Raw genomic sequence first — 21402 nt, 5'->3', positions numbered from 1 at the left:
TGGAAGCATCCTGTCCCTTATAGAGCATGTGTTTCCTCCTCAAACAATGATCTGGCACCAAAAAGAGAGACTCTGCTCTATGCCCTGCTGATAGCTGGATCTCAGTCAATTGGCAGACATTGGAGGCTTATGATTCAGTACACAAGAAGAGTATTTTACACCACTCTGCAGAATGAAAATTCGCCTCCTGGTAGGCATTCGTCAGCTGCATGCTTTTAAGAAATATCAGGTGCTACTTAAAAGATAAGGAGCATGACATCAGTTTCCTTAGAATATACAATATATGACAAGACTTGGGAATTTTAAAATGAAGAGTGACTGCCTTCCCCATTTCACTATAATACCTCTGTGAAAGTCCCCAGATTGTCTGGTTGAACTTCTGCCTTAAGTTCCATGTGAAGGCTAATGAAGGTAGGAGGCGGAACATGAAAAATCAGTGTTGAGCCATACTTCGGCCAAACTTAAGCATGAGTTTAATGCTCAGGCAATGTAAATAATCCCAAAGGACTTCACTGGAACCTACCTTGCAGGCTAAACAGATTTAGTTCGGCCTGAGTGCTCTGCTGGAGGCTTTCTTTGGGTGAAAGGAGCATGGCCTGATGAGCTCAAACTAAATGTAGCAGAGCCCCTGCTGCACTTTGTGTCATGTTCAGTGAACCTATGCAAGAACCAAGTTGTCTTAGGACTTGTTATTGGTTTTGTATTGCCAGACTAACCAAAACAAACAAACAAACAAACAAACAAACAAACAAAAAGTCCTTGAGAGTTTTCCTGAGATACTAACTATGCCAGTTTAAAACCCTCATTGAAATCATACCAGTACAACCTGGTATTCTAATTTTATTTTTATTTTTTTTGGTCTCATTGAGGTATTCTTGGGTGTCTGGCAAAATATAACAGCTCATTCATACTTCTTCCTGCAGTGGAGGTACTAATAATGTCCTTCTTCTAGGCAGCACAACACTTCATTTTACATAACTTTAAATAATGAGAGTAGGGGCCCTGAGGAGCCCGTGGAAACTATGGTTATAGCTCTTCATAAGCTCTGATAACACCTCAGCATAGCAGAAAGTGTTGCACATGGCACTAGTGAGTGCCAGCAGGGCCTGGCCTCTGCCAGAAGCTGGGTGTGGGTCACCTGCTGCTTCTCCGTGTGGGTGAGGGAATAGTGCTCACAGAGCTGCTGGAAGGCCTGCGAGTGTTGGGAGGGAGAATTTTGGACACATGCATGGACTGCAGGAAAGAATACAACCTGTATCTACTCAGGCGCCCAATTCCAGAAAGCCGTCTTCTGACATGTGCAGGTGGTTCATTTACACTGGGTGTGAGTTCAAGCTGCATTGCACGGTCAGGATACGGGGCTGTTTGAAGGCAACACCAAGGAAGTGCTGGGAAACGTGGTATAGTCAGACTGGTGGCAAGGTACAGGGTCTTGTCTCTATTACCAGGTGCAAAGTAAGAGCAATAACAAAGGCGTGGAACAAAATAGAACAAATTTCTTTCAACACCAAGCCAGGCAACATCATCAATCCCACAAATAAAGTTCAATGGGCAGCTCTGAACCCTTGAGCTAGTTACTGGCATAGATCAGGCCCCACTGCCCATCTTCAAATAAGTTACCAGGCAATACCTGTGCATCATAAGCCAATCCATATCAACCTGAATGATTCCGAAAAAGGCCTAATTTCACCACACATTGTCCACCTGAATAATACTGCAAAGTTCATGACATGCTGAAGTGAAGACTTGGTCCAAGGAATAAACTTTGCAAAAAAAGGAACAAGAGATAACACAGACAATCACAACAGCAATCCAGACTTTTGATCAGACCTGAAAATTCTTTGAAAAAAAAAAAAAAAAATATTCAATTGGAAAAAAAATACCGGGGAAGAACATAAAGAAAGAAAATGCTAGGTTGCACTCAGTCCTATCTGTGAATGGAGCTTCAAATTCAGAAAGAGTGATTAATGGCTTTTTTTGTTGTTTTGTTTTGTTTAGTATTCCATCTCTCTCTCTCTCTCTCTTTCTCTCTCTATTTTTTTTTTTTTTTTTTTCTCATGGAGAATTCTGGATAATCAAGGATGAAAACCTATTCTCTTTTCCCAGCGTGGGGGATCAGCTTTTCTTAACATCACCATTACTTACCTCCATGTATCAAGAGACAAACAGATGGAGTGGGTTGTGAGTGACCTGGAGTAAAGAGGGGTTAAGTGGTGACTACCATTCTGAAGTGTCATGGTACTAAGTCTTTAACTGCACACACACAGACAGCACAGCTGTGGCTTTCAGTCATTTCCTGTCTTCCTATTTTGTCCCTTCAGCTTTGTCAGTGGAAATGATATGTTTGCAGAGGCTTAGTACAAAAAGCTCTTCTGTCATATCTGCTCAAGAGGTTTTTACAAATTGACCTCAATTGTCAGGTTCATTCATCTGCTTTCAGTGCCCTCCCTGTTTGCCCAGATTTTCCCTGGACTTGAATGCATAAGAAGCAATAACAATATGTGCAGACTGAAAATGCATCAGCTGAAACATTACATTAAGCCCAGATACCCACACCGAAATCTGTATTCTGCCCCTACCCGGGAAAAGTGTCCCCAGGCTGTGCCCTGAGGTTCAGTTCCATCCCTTGTCTAGTAGAAAGAAACATTTTAGCAGCAGACACTCTTACCATGCATTTTAACTGATGCCAGCACTGTGAGGTGGTGGGAAATGACTCATAAAGATAAACCTATTTTCTTTTACTCTGAAACACCTAAGCAGATCACTAGAAGCAATAGGAAAGCACCATGGCTGCAGCACAGTGTTTAAGCTGCTGTTTTGTTTAGTGGGAAATAGTCACATGAATTATTTCTCCTCCTTATTTCAAATGATGTCTTGTCATCAGCAAGCCAGAGCTGACCTCTTCCAGTAAGATTTTGACTTTCCAGGGTTAAATTCAGCTATCAGGACATGTGCTGTCATCCTGCAATGGAATTTGCTGTTGGCATACTCCCTGGAGATCCAGAAACACCACTGCTGATAGTAGGTGAACAGGTAGCCTCATGACCTTGGCTAGACCATCAGTCAAACTGAAAACAGAGCCTATACTCTCTGGATTGCTGCCTGACACTTTATCCATTAGGTACTCTCTTAATCTGGTGCAAGAAGTAAATACTGAAGCCCATGAGATTCATGAGAAACAACCGTCTTTCCATATCTTGCACACACGAAGTGCAGGCTTTGCTTTTCATTTACATTTCTAATCTTTCCACTGGCCTCAACAACAGGCTCCTCTCCATGAAAGTCCTGTATCTAGCCTCTGGACATGCAGGTGTTTCCCAGGAACCTCCTGTCCTATGAACATCATATGCTAGTTGACCCTTAAAGCTTTTCTGTGTTCAGGAGACAGACAGTGGCACTCTCACAGGCAAAAGACTTTAAGAGAGCACCTGTTGGAGGCACTCTGTCATTTCTCTCCTTTGCATCCTCTGATCGCTCTGAGATCTCTCCTGACATCTGCAACTCCCATGAAATCTCCTGGGTTTCTCAGGTCTTCCACTTTCAACTCAGGTACTACAGAGAACTTCTCAAAATAGCTCAAGAGATTTCAAAGATTTTGCATCCCATCTTTGCTATTCATACACTGACAGGCTAGAAAACAGCACTGTTACTTCCAAGGAATAACTTCCTTTTGTGCAACAAAGAGCTGCCTCCCCTTTGGCTCCCAGGGATGTCTTGGGGCCAAGAACCAGCCAATTCTGTCAATTACATGCTCCCTTCTTCACCTGGTGAAAAATGCAAGAAATAAATGCAGGTTTCTACTGTTACAGATGTAGACACATTGCATTGTTTCCTCCAATTCCTTTGTCAGGATCTTTCTTTTAAGACACTTTTTTTTTCTTAAACTCTAAGTTGAATATGAACATACTAGCTGTTTTAGCATGGCTTAGGAGCCCGCTAACACTGACTGGTTTTCTGCAATCTGTCAGTTTATTTCCACAGGCCACCTTCAGCTGCCAGTTTCCTGCTAGTTTTACTAACTTATCTGGATGTGTTACGTTGTCTTGTCTCAGATCTACCTTTTAGGGGAGAGGGAGTATATCCTACCTCTCTCTCAGGGTAGGCCAGAGTACTGCAGTGGGCCCAGGGCTCCTTCCCACTCTTGTGCCACATAGACACTTCCACCACTCTATGTCCTGCTTGACTGACACACAACTGTCTGAACTCTTATAGCAGCTTTATGCAGTCCACGTGTGAGCTGTGTCAGAGCAGCTTGCCCTCTCAAACCTTATTTAAAAGGCTTTAAATAATATAATTTACCTAATCCTAGCTACATGAATCAAGAACACACATGCACAAATGAAGTGTGCTGCCACAGCTGAGCAGATGTGTAATAACTCTTTAAATTCCTAAAACGGGTGCTACTTTCGAGCTTTCACTTCTTTTATCATTATAACCACTTTTGTTCTCGTGACCTTAACAGCTATTGCTGCTACTCTCAGTATCTGCTGCCTGTGGACCATGCTCTCATGGCTCTCATACTTTCACCCCACAGTCAGGAAGAAAAAATGTTTATCTATTAGAGGTGTTTTAGGAGTTAAGCAAGGGAGAGGAATGATTGTAGTTTATGATACTTTATTGTCAACTTGTGCCTAATTGGGACCACATGCCCATAGTAGTTACAAAGCACTGTACAAAAGCACAGTTCCATGTCATGTATGACCTTCCCTGACTGGTACATTCCAGCAGGCAGGAGAGCCTTGTAATGCATTTACCTATATCTTCCTTTAAATCTGCTTGCTCCTTGACTCAGCTCCAATGGCTTGATTGCAGTTCCAGCCCCGTCACAACTTGGTATATTCCCTCCCAAGGAAGCAAAGATCCTGCTGATGTACTCACTGTTATTACTCTTTGCATTTTAATCTCTTTAAAGGTTGAGGTAGCAAGGGAAAAAGGTGAATCTCATCAGAAAGGGTTTACATGAAATGTGGTGGAATCCTTCCCCCTCTCTCAGTAAAGAAAACTAAATCACAAACAAGCATTATGTCTGGCCTAAGGTCACCTAAATAATCAACAGAAGAAGATGGCTTTGAAATTATTTTTTGGCATCAGTTCTATTTAGCAAATCTACAGACTCCCAAAGCCTTTATTCCATGCTGATTGATGCTGGGCTGAGACAGAAGTGAGATTCAGACACAAAATCTGACCTACCATGTACTTATCGCACAATAGCCAGGTTTCACCCATCTTTCTGCATTTGCATGGTGAGGATGAGTGTGAAAATGATCGTTCTTTAGAAACTGAAATTATAGGCAATATGCATAGCTTTTGGCATTCAATAAGCTAGTGCCATGCAATTGCTGAAAGAACCCAATGTTTGTATCTTCTGATTAAAGGAGGCATGATGTACTTGTGCCTATATTACGCTCAGCTCTGATAGCAGAAATAATTACTGTCCTCAACAAATACAAGAATCTGGAGAGGAAAAAGTAAAACAAACCTTGAAAAGTGTTACTCCTTGTAGGCTGTTCACAATCAGAAGTTTCTTCTTCCCTTTCTGTTTATGAAGAATACATTACTGATCTTATTCCATGCTTTTTCAGCTCCCAAAACATGCAGAAAAAGATTATCTGTATGCTAAGCACCTGTAACATAACTGGAAATTTCTGAAATATGCAAAGAATAACCCAATACTTCTTATTTCTTTGGCGCTTGTGAGTACTACGATCTCCTTGAGGCAAAAATCACTGAGAAGCCCAATCAATCTGTTGATTCTTGTAGGCATCATTTGATCAGGATGTTCTCTGGGGAGATAAAGCTTCCAATTTAATGTTTTGTTTCCTTTTTTTTTTTTTTTTTTGTTTTTTTTTTTTTTTTTTTTGGCTTTGTACATGAGTGAAACAGGAATCCTTTTCCCTTCTGTATTGTCAAATGTATTCTCTAAGGGTAAGTAGTTCTGGGAGTAAATTGTGCCCTGGGATCTGGGGTTTTGCTTCACTGAGTTCAGCATTCGAATGCTTCTATCACTTCCCAACCTCAAAGCCACGCTGTAGTATTAGTCTTTCCATTTCAACATATGCATTTCCTTCTCTAGTATTTTCATTGTTACTTCTTAAATACTTTGTCACATAGCCCACAGGTGTGAGTATGTTTCTACTGTCTTTAAGAGAGTAACATAAAGAGCTTTCCTCTTTCTCTTTTCCTGCGTGTTTTAAGAATGACAGACTATTTTGCAACCTTTCCCAAAGATACAGGGTTTCCATTCGCTGTGGTTGCCTGTATCTGACCCCACCTCGTGATTCTATGTAACTACAGCTTCAGCCACACAAGACCCTTGTTTAAAAGGACACATTTCAGTGAATGGTGAGCTGGAACATACACTGGCACCTGATTCCCCCCATCAGGAGCAAGTGCTGTCCCCACCGGTACCATTTCTCAGAGTCCATGGGAAGAGCTCAGGTAAATAACAACTGGGTTGCAAAAAGCACCAGAAATAGTCTTTGGTGAGCAAGCCTGACCTAGACAGGCTGTGGGAGTGCTCATTCTGACATGAGGAGACATGCAGTCAGGGAGGTACTGTTATCTTTCAGGGAGAGGTGTGGGGCAGGGCAGAGGGGGTCCACTGGTGTCTCAGCCCAGGTGGGAAGCACGGAAGCACGCAGGGCACAGGAAGGTTCTGCAGCAAAGACAGAGGAATGAGGAGGGTTTTTTTCAACATCTGTGAATCCAGTTACTGAGTTTAAATAGCTGCTTGTATTTATAGCTCTAAACACTCTCATGCTGCTTGGGGATTAGACATAAGCAGCTATGGATAAAATATTAAAAGAGGAAAGGTGAGGATTGAAGGGAGGGAGGGAGGGTGGCAGGGAGAGAGAGAAAAAGAGAGGGAGGCAATAAAGGAGAAAGGAAGTTAAAATGAAAGGATTAGTAAATCCAAATATATTCTCTCTAAATAAAAAGTAGTTGTTTTATACACCCTTCTAATGTCCATGGATGAGTTAACATCCCAGTAATAAGCCATGTCTGATTAAGAGTGGCTTGGCTAACACACTAAGGCCCAGAGGGAGATTTATTCCTGTTCATCTTCCTTTTACCTCCTAGGAAGCCAGGGAGCAAGGCAAATTGCAATAATTTGTGACTGTAAAGCAAACACAGAGATCTAATTATATTGTTTTTCACCAACAGTCACTTTAAATACACTGTCCTGGCTTGCATTTGCTTTTCTAAAGCCCATTAGTTCTGTCAGTAGTGTTTTTCTTGGAGGAAAAAGTTATTCTTGCTGAGTAGCCTTTGATTATTTTCATTGTTATCTGAGACACTTGTATGACTTTCAAAACATTCACTATGCCCCCTGGCCACTTCAAATGCTACTGTCTCTCTTCAGCGTGGTTTGATTTGGTTTGAGACATTCATGTAATTCAACTGACAAGGAAATGACTCAGTCAGGTCTTAAAGCAGGTTTCTTGCTTGACCTACAAATCTGATTTCCAATCAGTCGTCGCTCTTTGGTTGTCATAGAAATTTAGACATAGACAGACAGACAGACATGATCTGTTCTAGTGCAGCTTTATTTGTGTTGCCTCCTGAATATCATGGCATATGCTCACATGAAGGGTCCTTACACACACTCTGTCTTTCACTGTCCTGGTTGTATGCACGCCCTGGGCAGCAGCTCGCTGACTGTTTATTATGCATCTGAGTGTTAAGAGGACAGCACCAAAGCAACACCAAGGCTGTTGCTCAAAGGATGAATAAGAAAGCAGGAAGGCAGATTAGATAAATTCTAATTTAAATTAGGTTAAATTCGAAGTTATCTCTTATGGGTCTGTGCTCATGGCTCCTACTTGAAGATTTTATCCCCAACACAGAGAAGCAAAATAAAATGTGGTAAAGTTAATTGTCTTATATGAGTGTTCTACTCTTCCAAATTTTTAAGCTGCTGCCATATTGCTAAGGCTGGAAGTGACTACATCCTGCTACAGACATGACATAAGCTTCTATGACATAAGGTTCAGAGATGCAGCCAAGAAGTACTGTGAATGATCTTCTCTTTTTAAGGTCTGCTTTATCCTCATTCTGCTGAAAAGGACAATGAAGATGATGCTTGTCCAAACGGAGGGCTTCCCTCATCTGGAATTTCTGGTTCCTTCATCTGGTTGCAGTAGCTCCATGAGAAAAGTGTTGATAAAATGACATGGGGTTAGGTGAAGTTTCCAGGGTCCCTCCTGCTAGGAAAGCCACCCACCATTTTCCCTCTGAGCTTGACTTTGTGTGGATGCTCCTGATCTTTCCTAGAGAACCAACAGCCTTCTTACCTGTTATTCTTTTCTCTCTCCAATGTAACTAACAGTTACACACGCACCAGGAATCTGATCAGCACCCAGCCTATACAAGGATGCAGAAAGCAAGAAGAACTCTGGTAGGCCTTCACTTTCAAGGGTTCCTGGGTTAAGATGCTTACACAGTGGAGTCCAGAAATCTATACGCTCTGACATGAGAATTCATCACTGTTTGCACAGTACACGGGGCAGTGAATGGGGTCCACCTTGCCTAGAGGTGGTTCTGATGCTTAACAGAGCACAGATATTTGGAAAATACGTTATTCCTCAGCGTGCAGAAGAGTGAAGAAAAGTGTGAAAACCCTTAGGGAGCAAGGCTGACATGCATTTTCTCAGCACAGAACCTGTTCATGGGAACTACAGGTTCCCTCAGAAATGGTGGAAGATAGGAATGTGCTAGTTGTACCACATGGCATTTCCTTCTGACAGCCAGACATATCTTGCAGGGAATGCTCTGTTCTGAGACTGGATCTGGACAAGTAAAAGTCCCCATGTGCTGCCTTATGCCAAGACCTAGCTCTGCTTTTCTGGCAACCACCACTTAGTGCTACAGGTTCTGTGGCCCTGCTGAAGTCAACAAAAACCCATGAAAATTTAACCTGCTTCATCAGCAAATGCAATATATGCTGATATATCAGGATTAGGGAGATCTCATGACTGAAAGCAATGTCCCCAGGAGAGGGAGTAGATGAGTAGATAGAAGGGAGGAAAAAGAAGGCAAAAAAGAAGGAAAAATAATAATAATAATAATCTCAGCTTGCAGCAGGAACATTGTAGGTTGAAGACTTAGAATATAGGGGCTAGTGATTCAGAGATGGAACAACTTTGGAACTAATACTTAGATTTTTCTCCCCCTTGGATTTTTTCTCCCCATGTACAGCTTTGAAATTTAGTTTGCTTGGTAGTTGAGGAGGTGTGGGGAACTGAGGGTCAGCCTCTTCTCACAGATATCTAGTGATAGGACTACAGAGAACAGCCTCAAGTTGCGCCAGGGGAAATGAGGAGACATTTCTTCTCAGAAAGAGCAGCCAGGTGTTGGAATGGATTGCCCAGGGAAGTGGTGGAGTCACCGTCCCTGGGGGTGTTTAAGGAAAGGTTGGACATGGTGCTTAGGGACATGGTTTAGTGGTGACATTGGTTGTAGGGAGATGGTTGGACCAGATGGTCTTGGAGGTTTTTCCAACCCTAATGGTTCTATGATTCTATGAGCCTGTGCAGAAAATGCCTTGGTTGCTTCTTTCAGACTGTCCCCAGACTTCTGCAGTAGAATACTAATGTGTTGTATCAAGGTATGAAGCAGTTCTGGGGTGAACAGGACTGTGTGAGCCAGGGTGGATTCTGAACTATTCCCTGGAAAGCCATGATGGTGCTCTGTTTTTGCAGTTTATTTACCATTAGATTAATGTGCATGTAAAGTTGGTTAACATCAGTTGGGTCCTTTGTCTAATACCATATGAAGGAACACCTCTCCTCAGAACTATTGCTGTAGTTAACTTAAGAAATGTTATTTATAATTACAAGTAGCTTTTCAATCAGAGAGGAAAGTGGTGCTTTTGAAATGGTTCTCAGCGTGTGAGCATTTAGTGTGTTACAGTGGAGTGGGGAGGGGGCAGAGCCTAATATTTCAGGTGACTCAGGGGACACAGTCACTCCAGATGCTGGTATATCCCAAGGAAAGTATTCTGTTTTTCAAGCAACCAGTCAGTGCCCTGAATGGCTGGCAGGGTTCAAAATACTTCCCCTATTATTTCTTTCTTGCTACTGGTGCCAAGCAAAAATGAATCTTTGTAATGTCTCTGTTAATCCCAAGAAGGTGAGAGTTAGCTGAAAACATGTACTGCTGTTTGGTACAGCAAACTCTCAGTGGTAGCTTACATGCTGAAATGTGCAATCAATACCTAAATTAGCACTTAGTAGCCAAAACATGTGGCCTAGTTTTAAAATCTGAGCAGGTGTTAAAATTTATTTTATGCTTACATTTTCTGGAAAATCATTTCATTTTTGATGAAATGACTTGATTCTATTATTTAGCTGTGTTTTAAGGAAATCAAGGAAGAATAACAGGAAGGTTCAATTTTGCACAGATATCATTTGCAAATACAGATAGCTGAAAAGCATTCCTCTAAACCAAATTCAATAGGAAATAAAAATACTATTAAAAGTGAATTTTTATTTCTGAAAAGTCAGGATTTTTGTTCCAGTCTTTTTTTTTTCTTTTTTTTTTTTTTTTTTTTATAGGAAATCATTGCTGGGCTTCCCTCCTTGCAGGATGTAGGTAGAATATAAGTTATTTGCTGCTTTCACTTTGTAGGTGGGTGAATATGTGCGCTTGCAGCCCAGAAAGCCAACCATATCCTGGCTGCATCAAAAGCAGCACGGCCAACAGGGCTGGGGAGGTGATTGTCCACCTCTGCTCTGCTCCTGTGAGGCCCCACCTGGAGTGCTGCATTCAGCTCTGGGGCCCCCAGCACAAGGAAGACATGGATGTATTAGAATGAGTCCAGAGGAGGCCACAGAGTTGATGAAGGGTCTGGAGCATCCCTCCTATGAAGACATGCTGAGGAAGTTGGGGTTGTTCAGCCTGGAGAATATAAGGCTCTGGGCAGACTTTATAGCAGCCTTCCAGTGCCTAAAGAGGGGCTAAGGGAAAGCTGGGGAGGGACTCTTTGTCAGGGGGTGTAATGACAGGACAAGGGGTAATGGTTTTAAACTGAAGGAGGGGAGGCTTAGATTAGATATAAGGAAGAAATTATTTGCTCTGAGGGTGGTGAGGCACTGGCACAGGTTGACCAGAGTTGTGGATGCCCCATCCTTGGAAGTGTTTAAGGCCAGGTTGAGCCACCTGGTCTAATGGAAGGTGTTCCTGCCCATGGCAGGGGAGTTGGAACCAGGTGATCTTTAAGGCCTCTTCCAACCCAAACCATTCTATGATTCTATGATTCTATGAATTTGTTCGTTACTTATTGTACTGGTGCTAGAGGAATTTGTGTGTATTTCCTGAGGAGTACTGAGAGGATAATGTCTCTTGGTAAAATTTATGAATTGTCAATGCACACATCTTTGCACATGTTATTTAAAGTTTTCTAATTGAATGTTAATAATACCCCCAAACTCCACCTGTTTTTAACTGTCTACGTATTTTGCTAGGAATACTGGTACTTTATTGTATAGATGAGAAGAGGGAGTAGAAGAGTTGTTCAGTTGTTCCACAGGGCATCAAAGGTCTCCTAATTCACAGTACTAATTTCTAATTAATATGTACTAATTTCTGTGTCAAATGTAGGCCTTTGTTTTTCTACTTTTATTCAGTCCTTTTACAAAGACACCGTCATCCAAGGTAAAAGCTATTAGGACTGGCTGTCTAGAATATGAAAACGTGCAACACATAAGCACCAAAAACATTAAAAATATTAAGAAGAGCAATTGGTTTCCATAGATATGATCTTCAAGGTATTGATTGAAGCTTCAGTGAGCTGAACACGTGCAGATACTTTGACAAGTATGCCTGCCCTCCCAATGCTGATGAACGTGCTTCAGAAAATTTCTTTTGATATGATTTCTGATAACAGATCCAAAATAACCTGTTTACCTACCTTTCATTTATGGAATTATTGTTTTTTTATGGCATCTCAAAGAAATACATATTCATTCCATAATCAGGAAATCTATGTTGTTGGTTATATTTATCCTGTCTCCTTTCAGAGTGCATCCTCAAGCCATTTTGGCACTATTGCCCAGATTATGACCAATACATATGTGTTCCTACTTCCTTTGCCTTGTTTTGTATATTCTTCACTTAAGTCATGCCACCCATTTCCACCATTTTTGTTAATACTTTACTCCTTGGGTAGATTTGCAGACAAAATGTTCACCTTTGCTTCTTGCCCCTCTTCAGTTAGCTATGCAGTGTTCCAGGCTTCCTAAATGTTGGGGTTTATTGCCATGTGTTCTTTTGAAATTGCAGTCCACCAATGTTTTGGTCTTGCAAAATCATCCAGTTGACTGAGCTGCCATCCAAGGGCACTCAGTAAGCTCAAGGAATGGGCTGACAAGTAGTTCAAGAAGTTCAACAAGGAAAAGTGCAAAGTCCTGCATCTGGGGAGGAACAACCTCAAGGAACAGGACATAGTGGGGGCAGCCAGCTGGAAAGCAGCTTTGCTGACAAGGACCTGGCAGCCTGGCGGACACCAAGATATTACCTGATATTTGGTGTGCCAAAGAATTGAAAGAAGCATCTATAAAAACATTGTTGAATTTTGTCTGACTCTAGGGATCTGAGATTACTCATGATAGATTGCCTAGTTCCTCTGCAGATGAATTAAATCAGAGCCATAATTGGGAGTTTGATACAGTACTGTGAGTGTGACCTTGTCAAGCGGAAGATCACTTAGAATAGAGAAAGGATCAGAGACTCAGAGATTCTGTTTTCTAATTTTCTTCAAAGTGCCTTTGAAATGCAAAACAATTTTGACTAAAAACATTCATTTTAGGTGAAGTGAGAGACTGCTGGGATCTTTTGTTTTGATTTCCATCTCTGAAAAACAGGAAATAATATGAACAAACTAGTCTTACCAGTTATTGGCTTTGTCCACTGCCTGGATAAAACTTCTTGCTTCTTTATCTGTAAATGTTGTTTATTTTTTAATAGTGGCCTGAATAGAAATAATAGAATACAGCTCTTTTTTTTTTTTTCTTTTTCTCTTTTCTCTTTTCTTTTTTTTTTTTTTTTAAGTGCAAACTATTAGCACTAATATCCAACAGAACAAAACACTTTTATTTGTATATACTTTAGTCAAAAATAATAACTGAAAACCTTTCCAGTCAATTTGGAATGGTTTTATTTCTGTTCCTTGACATGTGGTTTTGATGCTGGACTGAAAATCAGGAAGTTTTATAGAGAGTTGAAGAAAGAGCAGAAGCCATTTATCCCTCTACTCTGTTTCCTAAAGACAGATTCTCTTTCAAGGAGTGTACTGTTCTGGAAAAGCCTCTCTTGCTCCAGTGAAGTTCTAAGGCGTTTCATTGTACTCTGCCTCCTGCACGTAAAAGATCTGTCAAAGCATTCACTGCTTTAATGCATGGGGACAGACATTGTAATGCTTCAAGCAGGTCTGTTTCACTGGGTTTTCTTTCTCATTCTTCTTTCACCTCCTTGTTTCAAACACTTGAAGAACAAAACTCAAATTTCCCATGACTCTGTCAAATAACTGAAAATAATTGTGGATGATAAAAACACTGTTTTGTTCGGGCACATTAAAAAAAAAAAAAAAAAAAAAAAAAAAAAAAAAAAAAGGCTTTCTTTTTCTGCTCCAGCCAAATTTTCTACTCTGTAGGGGCTGCCAGGACATTTCATTAGGTTGCCCTAGCCCTTTCGTCTTCCTGGGAGAAAGTAAAGTGAAAGGAAAACAGAAGTCCAAAGTCTTATTCACTCTTAAATGAGTAGGTGGTGTTTTGTTTTGTTTTTGGTTGGTTGGTTTTGTTTTCCTTCCTTCCTTCCCTCCTTCCTTCCTTCCTACTTTATTCTTCTTCCAAAATAAATCTAATTTATCTCAAGCTTACAGCCACAGATGACTGTCAGAGCAAATCAGCTCAATGTATTGTTTGAAATACACACTGAAGACCTCCTCTATGTCTACCACTAGTCATTACAGACCTTTTCCTCCCCTCACTCAGCTCCAAACCACCTGCAAAATTTAAGCTTCCTGAGAAGCATTCAGCTCAAAACTGCCACATCTACCTTTTGGAAGAGTCTCCAAGGGGAAAGCGCCAAACAGAAGAAACTAAAGAACCCCATGTACATGTCCTGGTCATTTGAATCATAGAAGGGATGCTGGTAAGGCAAGTGGAATTGAATCAGAACATCCCCTGTCCCTCTGCAGCTTGTTTTCTTCATGAACCACTCCACAAATCTTGGGCAATTTCCTCAGTGTTACTTGCACTCATTCAAGGAGTTCCCCACACAGAGGTGCTTCTTAAATGCAAGAAAGAGACCTTCCTTATTCATTGGGCAATCAACAAATTGAGGGAATGAGAGTACGCTGCAAACATGTTATCATATCATACTACTTACATAGTAGTCTTAAATTCTTGTTATGGCTAGTACTCCCTCTAATTACCTGTTTCTTTTACCATTTTAATATTTGCATTTACTTGGGAGCAGTATGAACACATCAAAATAATAAGTACCTAGTTACAGATAACATCCACAGGAAAGCAGCAGCAGGTAGGTTACCATCCCAGGCTTATCCCCAGTCATGCTGGACCACCAAGCATGAGCAAGTCTTAAATCCTTCCTGACCACTGCTATAACCTCACCTGTCTGACACTCATCAAGTGATCGTGAAAGACTTGTAGTTATTGAAGTTCTTGGAAGAAAGTACCGTGATTGCTCAAAATACACTGTATTTAATGGGACAGACAATAAATATGATTAATTCCCAGCAGATTTTCTTCTAGAAAAGGCTACTTTATGAATATGTTAATTTTCTTTGGCAGCCAGACACCTCACACATTCAGTCTGACTGCAGCAAACAAGCTTGGAAAGTTTCATTTCCTGATTTAGAGAATATCAGGTCCTCTACCTCATTTCCAAAAACATCACCCACTCTGAACTCTGCTCTCAGTGCATGGTATATCCTGAAAATGAGAGATTTACGTTATCTCCAGGATCATAGGCTGAGAGCTGCCTTCCTTCCCCACCAGAGATCACAGGATTACAATGATTGAGTAGTGTAAGGACCAACTGGTGGCACAGCGCTGCCCTGGGTTGGACAGTTTTCATCCCATACAAATAAATTTATGATCTGTTTGAGATCCTGCAAGGAGTCTGATGATCCCATTCTTGTAGAGACCTCTCCAAGAGATGACCCTATAGCACAAGCATGTGTGCCCTTGGCTCACCTCTTGAATAAGCACTATCTTTATTTACAAGAAATGCTTGTTCATAAAAGGGAAATGAAGAAAAATGTATCTGGAGGAACCCAAACAAAGAGAAAATGAACCCTACCCCTGTTGATGCATTCTCATTGAATCTCTCCATCAGGTAGAAAAACCATCTCTTTGTAGCTCCTGTTCAGAATAAAAGAGTCAGACATCATTACAGTGTGAATCAGTATCAAAGAAGTCCGTCTCCCATCCTAACAAATTCATTTCTCTCAAGTATCCTAACTCTTCTTTCTGGAAGGTGTAGGATGATAATAATTTTTGGCTTTAAAAGTGATTCTCTATCCGTTCAAGTTTCCGTCAACCAAATTGCAGCTCTCAGGTCCTGATAAATGAAATCAAAATGGAATAATAAATAAATAAATAAAAATCCTATATCGTAAACTCTGAAGTGGTGAGGCAGATCTCCATGGAACACTGAGAAAGGCTTCTTGGAGGTGCAATTAGTATGTGCCATAAGAACATCACATCCCAAAGACTGCTTGCAGAACACAGTTTCTTTCTGTGGAGAAAAGATCAATGAGATGGTCAGAAGTGTAAAGAAGTGTGACAGATTCCTTGACCTTCATAACAAATTCATGCAGAGCCAAAAGAATGTCACTGTAACCCACTAGCACCTCATTCCTGCCGCATCCTCATCAGCTGGCCTTCTTATGGATCCAGGCATCAAAAAGTAGAAGAAAGCAATGTAAATGAACAGTGAAAGACTGCAGAAGAGACTGAAATTGCTTCCCCATCCTTTGAAATTACTACATCAGTCACAAGAGAGGAAGGTATTTGAGATGTTGCAAGTCAGAGATCAGAGATCACAGTCTGGTGTGGTGCATATTTGGTTCCAATCCACAGCAAGTCAAAGCATATCAGCTTTAAAATAGCTCATGGGAAGCATGAACCATGCCAGGAAAATGGCACATACCAAAGGTTTCACTTACAGAAACTGTAAAATATAAGAACAGGACACCTCATGGGACAGAGGCCATCCCTCAGCACTAGAGATCTGAGATTTCAGGTAAGAAAAGCAGGGCAGGGTAGAGATATCCCGTATCAGAATCCTGCAGTAGAGGCATCCATGGGAAAGAAACTTCCCCAGGATGAGCTTGAAGTCTGAGAATGAGACCTTTGCCTCTACCTCCACGGAAGGGATGTTTCCTGTTGTCTACATGTCCAAGCTCTTAGCAGGACAGGAATACAGTGCTTAGGTGGATTTGGAATCAATGCATGGCAGAAGAAAAGAGAGTGTGCAACCCTCAGTAAATTAGCTGTGATAAATATTTAAAGGACTTGCACAGCTTGCTGGCCTGCGATAAAAAGCAGAATGGGACATAGAAGGTCCTGCCTTCCCTGTGCACTCCAGCATCAGGAAAAGAAGAATCCACAGGGCGCTGACATACTGGTTGGATTAAAACCTTCCTGAAGAAGTGTTATAAACTAAGAAGTAGTGCTTTGCAGCTCATCACTAAAAAATAATAGGTAGTATGACTTCAGGCAGTCATGCCATAGCTGCAAGCTGGCAAACATCCACTGGAGTGTTCAACCATGTATATACATGTAGATGTAATAAATGTCGTAGTACTGCTGGAAGTGTTAAAGTCAGGCCTGAAAGCTGCACCCATCCTATTAAACTAAACATGTAAGGAATGTTCCCAGGCATCTCTGGCAACGTGGCATGGGCTGACCTCTTAGTGAGCTGTCTTAGTTCCACAGTAGGTGGCTGCAGGTGAAGTGCCTATTTGGAAAGATAACTAAAAGATTATTATCTCAAGGGCCCTGTTTGGGACCATGCTAGTTGACCGGGCCCAAAGCATGCCAACAATCTGGCTAATAGTCTAACAGTCTGGGCAACTGAGTTCCGTGAATGCTCCCCTACAAACCCAGACTCATTAATATATATACAGCTATTATTATGTACAAGGTCAGGGCTAAACTGATGCAGTAATCCTCAGGCTGATGCATACAATTTTAGTAAGTTCTAACTTCCAGGCAAAAGACCTAACAGGGTCCTCAAATACAGAAGAATATGAAAGAGTCTGCAAGTGTCTCAGTAATCCCCTTGAAACACTGCTTAGAATCATAGAATCAAAATATCCAAGTTGGATATTCTGTCCAACTCCTGGATCCCCAAAGAACCACTCCCCACACCCAAAAAAAAAAAAAAAAAAAAAAAAAAAATCAGATCACGTGTCCAAGAGCATTGCTCAAACAGTTCTTGACCTCCGGCAGGCTCAGTGCTGTGACCATTGCCCTGGGCAGCCTGTCCCAGTGCCCAACCACCCTCTGGGTGCAGAACCTTTCCCTAACACCCAGCCTGACCCTCCCCTGTCACAGCTTCAAGCCATTCCCTCGGGTCCTAGGTTAGAAGCACAGTCTCTGATTCAGGTTGAAATGAAGTCAGCAAAGGAGGGGGTCTTCCCCTTATTTCAGTGGGCTACCTCCCTGCACCTGAACAGATGTCTGATGGTCTGCTGGAATAGGACATTGCTGAGATAAATGGCAGGATATTAAAATTCACAACCAAGCAGGATACTTCTCTTGCACCACTCTCTGGCCACCAATGAAACTCCATGTGTAGTTTCTTGTGTTAAGGCTAGATGAAAATTCTGGAACAGAAATGGAGTTTAGGTTTGATTCTGAGCACATATATTTTTAATTAGATTGCATTTTCTGAGAGAACTAAATTTAATTTTTGCAAGCCACAAAAAGACATTTATTTTTTTTTCCCAGTAAAAATATAATTCTGACTCAGTAAGTGTTAAACAGAAATTGATAGTTTCCCTGTTCCAAACAAACAAACAAGCAGGCAGACGAAACAGCTCCTGAGCACAGAAGCTAATATTAAGCCAGTAAGAAATGCAAACACTGTAAGCTGGGAGGAATGGTTGACATAGCAGGTGGCTGTGTCATTCAAATGGACCTTGACAGGCTGGAAAACTGGGCCAACAGCAATCTGTCAGCAATGGGAAATGCAAAGTCCTACCCATGGAGAGGAGAAACTTAATGCAGCACTACCCACTGGGGAGACAGAGAAGTGGAATGAACCTCAGAGAAAAGGTTTTGGACATCCTGTTGGACAGCAAGCTGAACTTCAGCCAAGAATGCAGACCCTCAGGACAACAATGCTGCCTTAGGAAGAGTGCTGCCAGGAGGTCGAGGGAGGTGATCCTTCCTCCCTCCTCAGCACTGGTGAGGCCACACCTGGAGTGCTGCATCCACTTCTGAGCCCCCAGTAGTAGAGACAAGGGTTTTCTGACCGAAGCCCAGTGAAGGGTCAAAAGTATTCTTAAAGGACATCTCTCATACAAGGAGAGGCTGAGAGAGCTGAGGCTGTTCATCCTGGAGAGGAGGTGGTTCAGGGAAAATGTTGTCAATGTGCGTAAATACCTGGATGGAGAGAATGGAGAGGTTCTTCCAAGTGGTGCTTGGTGACAGGAACAGAGGTAATGGGCACACCATGAAATATGAGAAATTCCATTTAAATGTAAGAACACACTTTTTTAGTAATTGTGATTGAGCACTGAAACAAGCTGCCCATATAGGTTGTGGTTTCTCCGTCCATGGAGAACTTTCAAAGTCCATCTGGACATGGTCCTGTGTCACCTATTCTAGTAGACCCTGAGTGAGCAGCTGGGGTGAGCTACACCATCTCCAAGTGTGACAATCAACTTCAGCCATTTTGTGACTTCCTGGCTCTGTCACTCTGTAAGCTGCAACACAGTAGGGGTCTTTTTCTCCCTGTTTTTAGCACTAGAAATTCAAACACATTAATTATAAGTATATAAATATATGAATATTGTATAACTTTATGCTGATGCCAGTTCAAATTAAGAGCCTAAGCCATTACCATACAGTAGGCCTGTGTGAAAAAGCTTTCTGGCCTCATTTAAGTAAGCAGTAGACTCTGTGATGCATGTTAATAGGAAGATATATACACCATCCTGTAGAATGCTTAATTTACAAAATGCAACCATTCACACCCCACCAGAGGAAGACACCAAATCACAGTATTTAAAGACAAAACATTGTTCCAATTATTCATTAGGTGCTACTACACAATCAACATAACAGAATGTGACCCATGATAGTCTTTCTTCAAATATTTAGCCTGATCTTACAATTCTTGTGTAGTGCATTGATAGCTCTGAGCTCCAGAATAGATCATACCCATTACAGAATTCATCTTCATGTCAGCATATAGCATGTCTGAAAAACAAACAAAAACAAATATAATAATAATAATAATAATGGGAAAAAAAAAGTGCAACTATTTACAAATATGGGTTGGATTTGGCACATAAGCTTGTTCTATAAAAAAAAGCGGGGGGTTGTAGAAAAAAAGAAAGAAAAGAAAACTAAGATTTTATTTTAAGTCAAAGGAAATACTTAAATACTTAAAGCTTTTAGATAACTCATGGTTTGATTTACCAGGGGAAAAAAAAAAAAAAAAAAAAAAAAAAAAAAAAAAAAAGGAAAATACATCTCAGTTTTGTGCTGACCTAGAATTAGGTCACCTGAATCACAGTTGCTCCAAGTGCTACTAATTGATATCTGATCACTTACATAAAAGATTGCTTAGAAACACTAATCCACATTCTTCACTAATCCTACAAACTGAGTATTGGTCTTTTCATGACCAGTTTACAATTTCCTGTGTTCTATGATTTACCTTTCACACCCTGATAGTCTCTTCCTTACATCTTTTTTGACCTTATGTTTCAGTATTTACATGATCATGAATGGGTTTGATTTTCATTGTTTATATGCTCTATCAGTACATTATCCTTAAAAAAAAAAAAAAAAAAAAAAAAAGTTACTTAGAACAGTATATGACAAGAGCCTACACGATTCCTATGATAACTATGTCTAATTTGAATTCTGTGTAGGTATCTGGGCATTTACAGAGCCCATTTGTCCTATTTGTTTTGCCAGTCCCTTGTTTGACTAATCTTCTCTTCCCTCTGCCATATGGTTATTTATCTGACTACCTCATCTTTTACACCTTTGTCCTGAAAATCATGCTTGTGAAGTTGCACCTAGCCCAAAATCATTTCTTTGTTTGGTAGTTTAACTGTTGAAACCCACTCCACAGACACTCATGTCAGTCTCTCCAGGAGGTGGAGTTCTTGTCTGATATGGATAGCACATTCAGAGCCCTTGGTATAAATACAAAGTTGAGAAAACTTCAGAAGTGTCTACTTTATACCAAAAAAGAGTACTGGAAAGGAAAGAACACTTGAAACACAATATGAACATAACCAATTATCCATAAACTTCCTTTACCTACTCTACTCATACTAAAAACCTGCCCAAACCTCGATCTATCACAAGTATTCAGGTTCATTCTATATGAAGAATAGTACTTTATAAATTCTCCTTATAAGCCATCTTCTAAAAACATTATAAACTTGATGTAGAAGAGGCATATGACATACAAAACTTACATGATTTTCAAATTGCATCTAATAGCTTTCTTCTAAAACCCCATAACAGCAAGCCTTGTCCAAATTGATATTATGAAAACAACAACAACAAAAAAACCTTCCTTGAAGCACACTGTGATTTCTATTTTATGTTTTACAGTACTAGCAGAAGCTATAGCTAAAGTTATGTTTCTATTTATATTCTAAACTGTTCCCTTTCCATTCCCTTCTGTTCCGCTGAGCTTTCATTCTTTTCTTTGTTCTCTCACCTAGGAAAAAAGAAGGGGGACAAAATCTTTCATGAAAACAAGGGGAAGAATAAAGATTTTTGTATTGGAGGCTCATGTCAGCTGTTTAAATACAAGAATTGCCCAGGGGGTCACAGGGCAACAGTTATTTCTGAAATTAGATACATGAAATTGTGAACTAGCTTACTGGTACTGTCTTTTTAAGGCCCACAGTTGCATTCTGAAGAAAAGAGTGAAGGCAGTTCAACCCTGTTTTGCCTGGTTTAAGGTCCTTCCCCGATATCACTTTAAGTTCTTTCCACTACCGGTATAAAGAATCGTTCTCGTAAGAGCTCTCCAAAATATTTGCCAACAAAAAAAGAGGAACCAAAGAAACTGGGCAACATACAGTTTTGCAGGACTGCATTTTTAGGTAAACTGCAGGTCCATTCACCTGTTTTACATCTTGTCCTTTTCAGTAACAAACAGAAGATGCTTCAG

Source organism: Oxyura jamaicensis, chromosome Z (genome assembly GCF_011077185.1).
Source record: "Oxyura jamaicensis isolate SHBP4307 breed ruddy duck chromosome Z, BPBGC_Ojam_1.0, whole genome shotgun sequence".
Taxonomy (NCBI): Eukaryota; Metazoa; Chordata; class Aves; order Anseriformes; family Anatidae; genus Oxyura; species Oxyura jamaicensis.
This window is presented reverse-complemented; position numbering follows the sequence as displayed.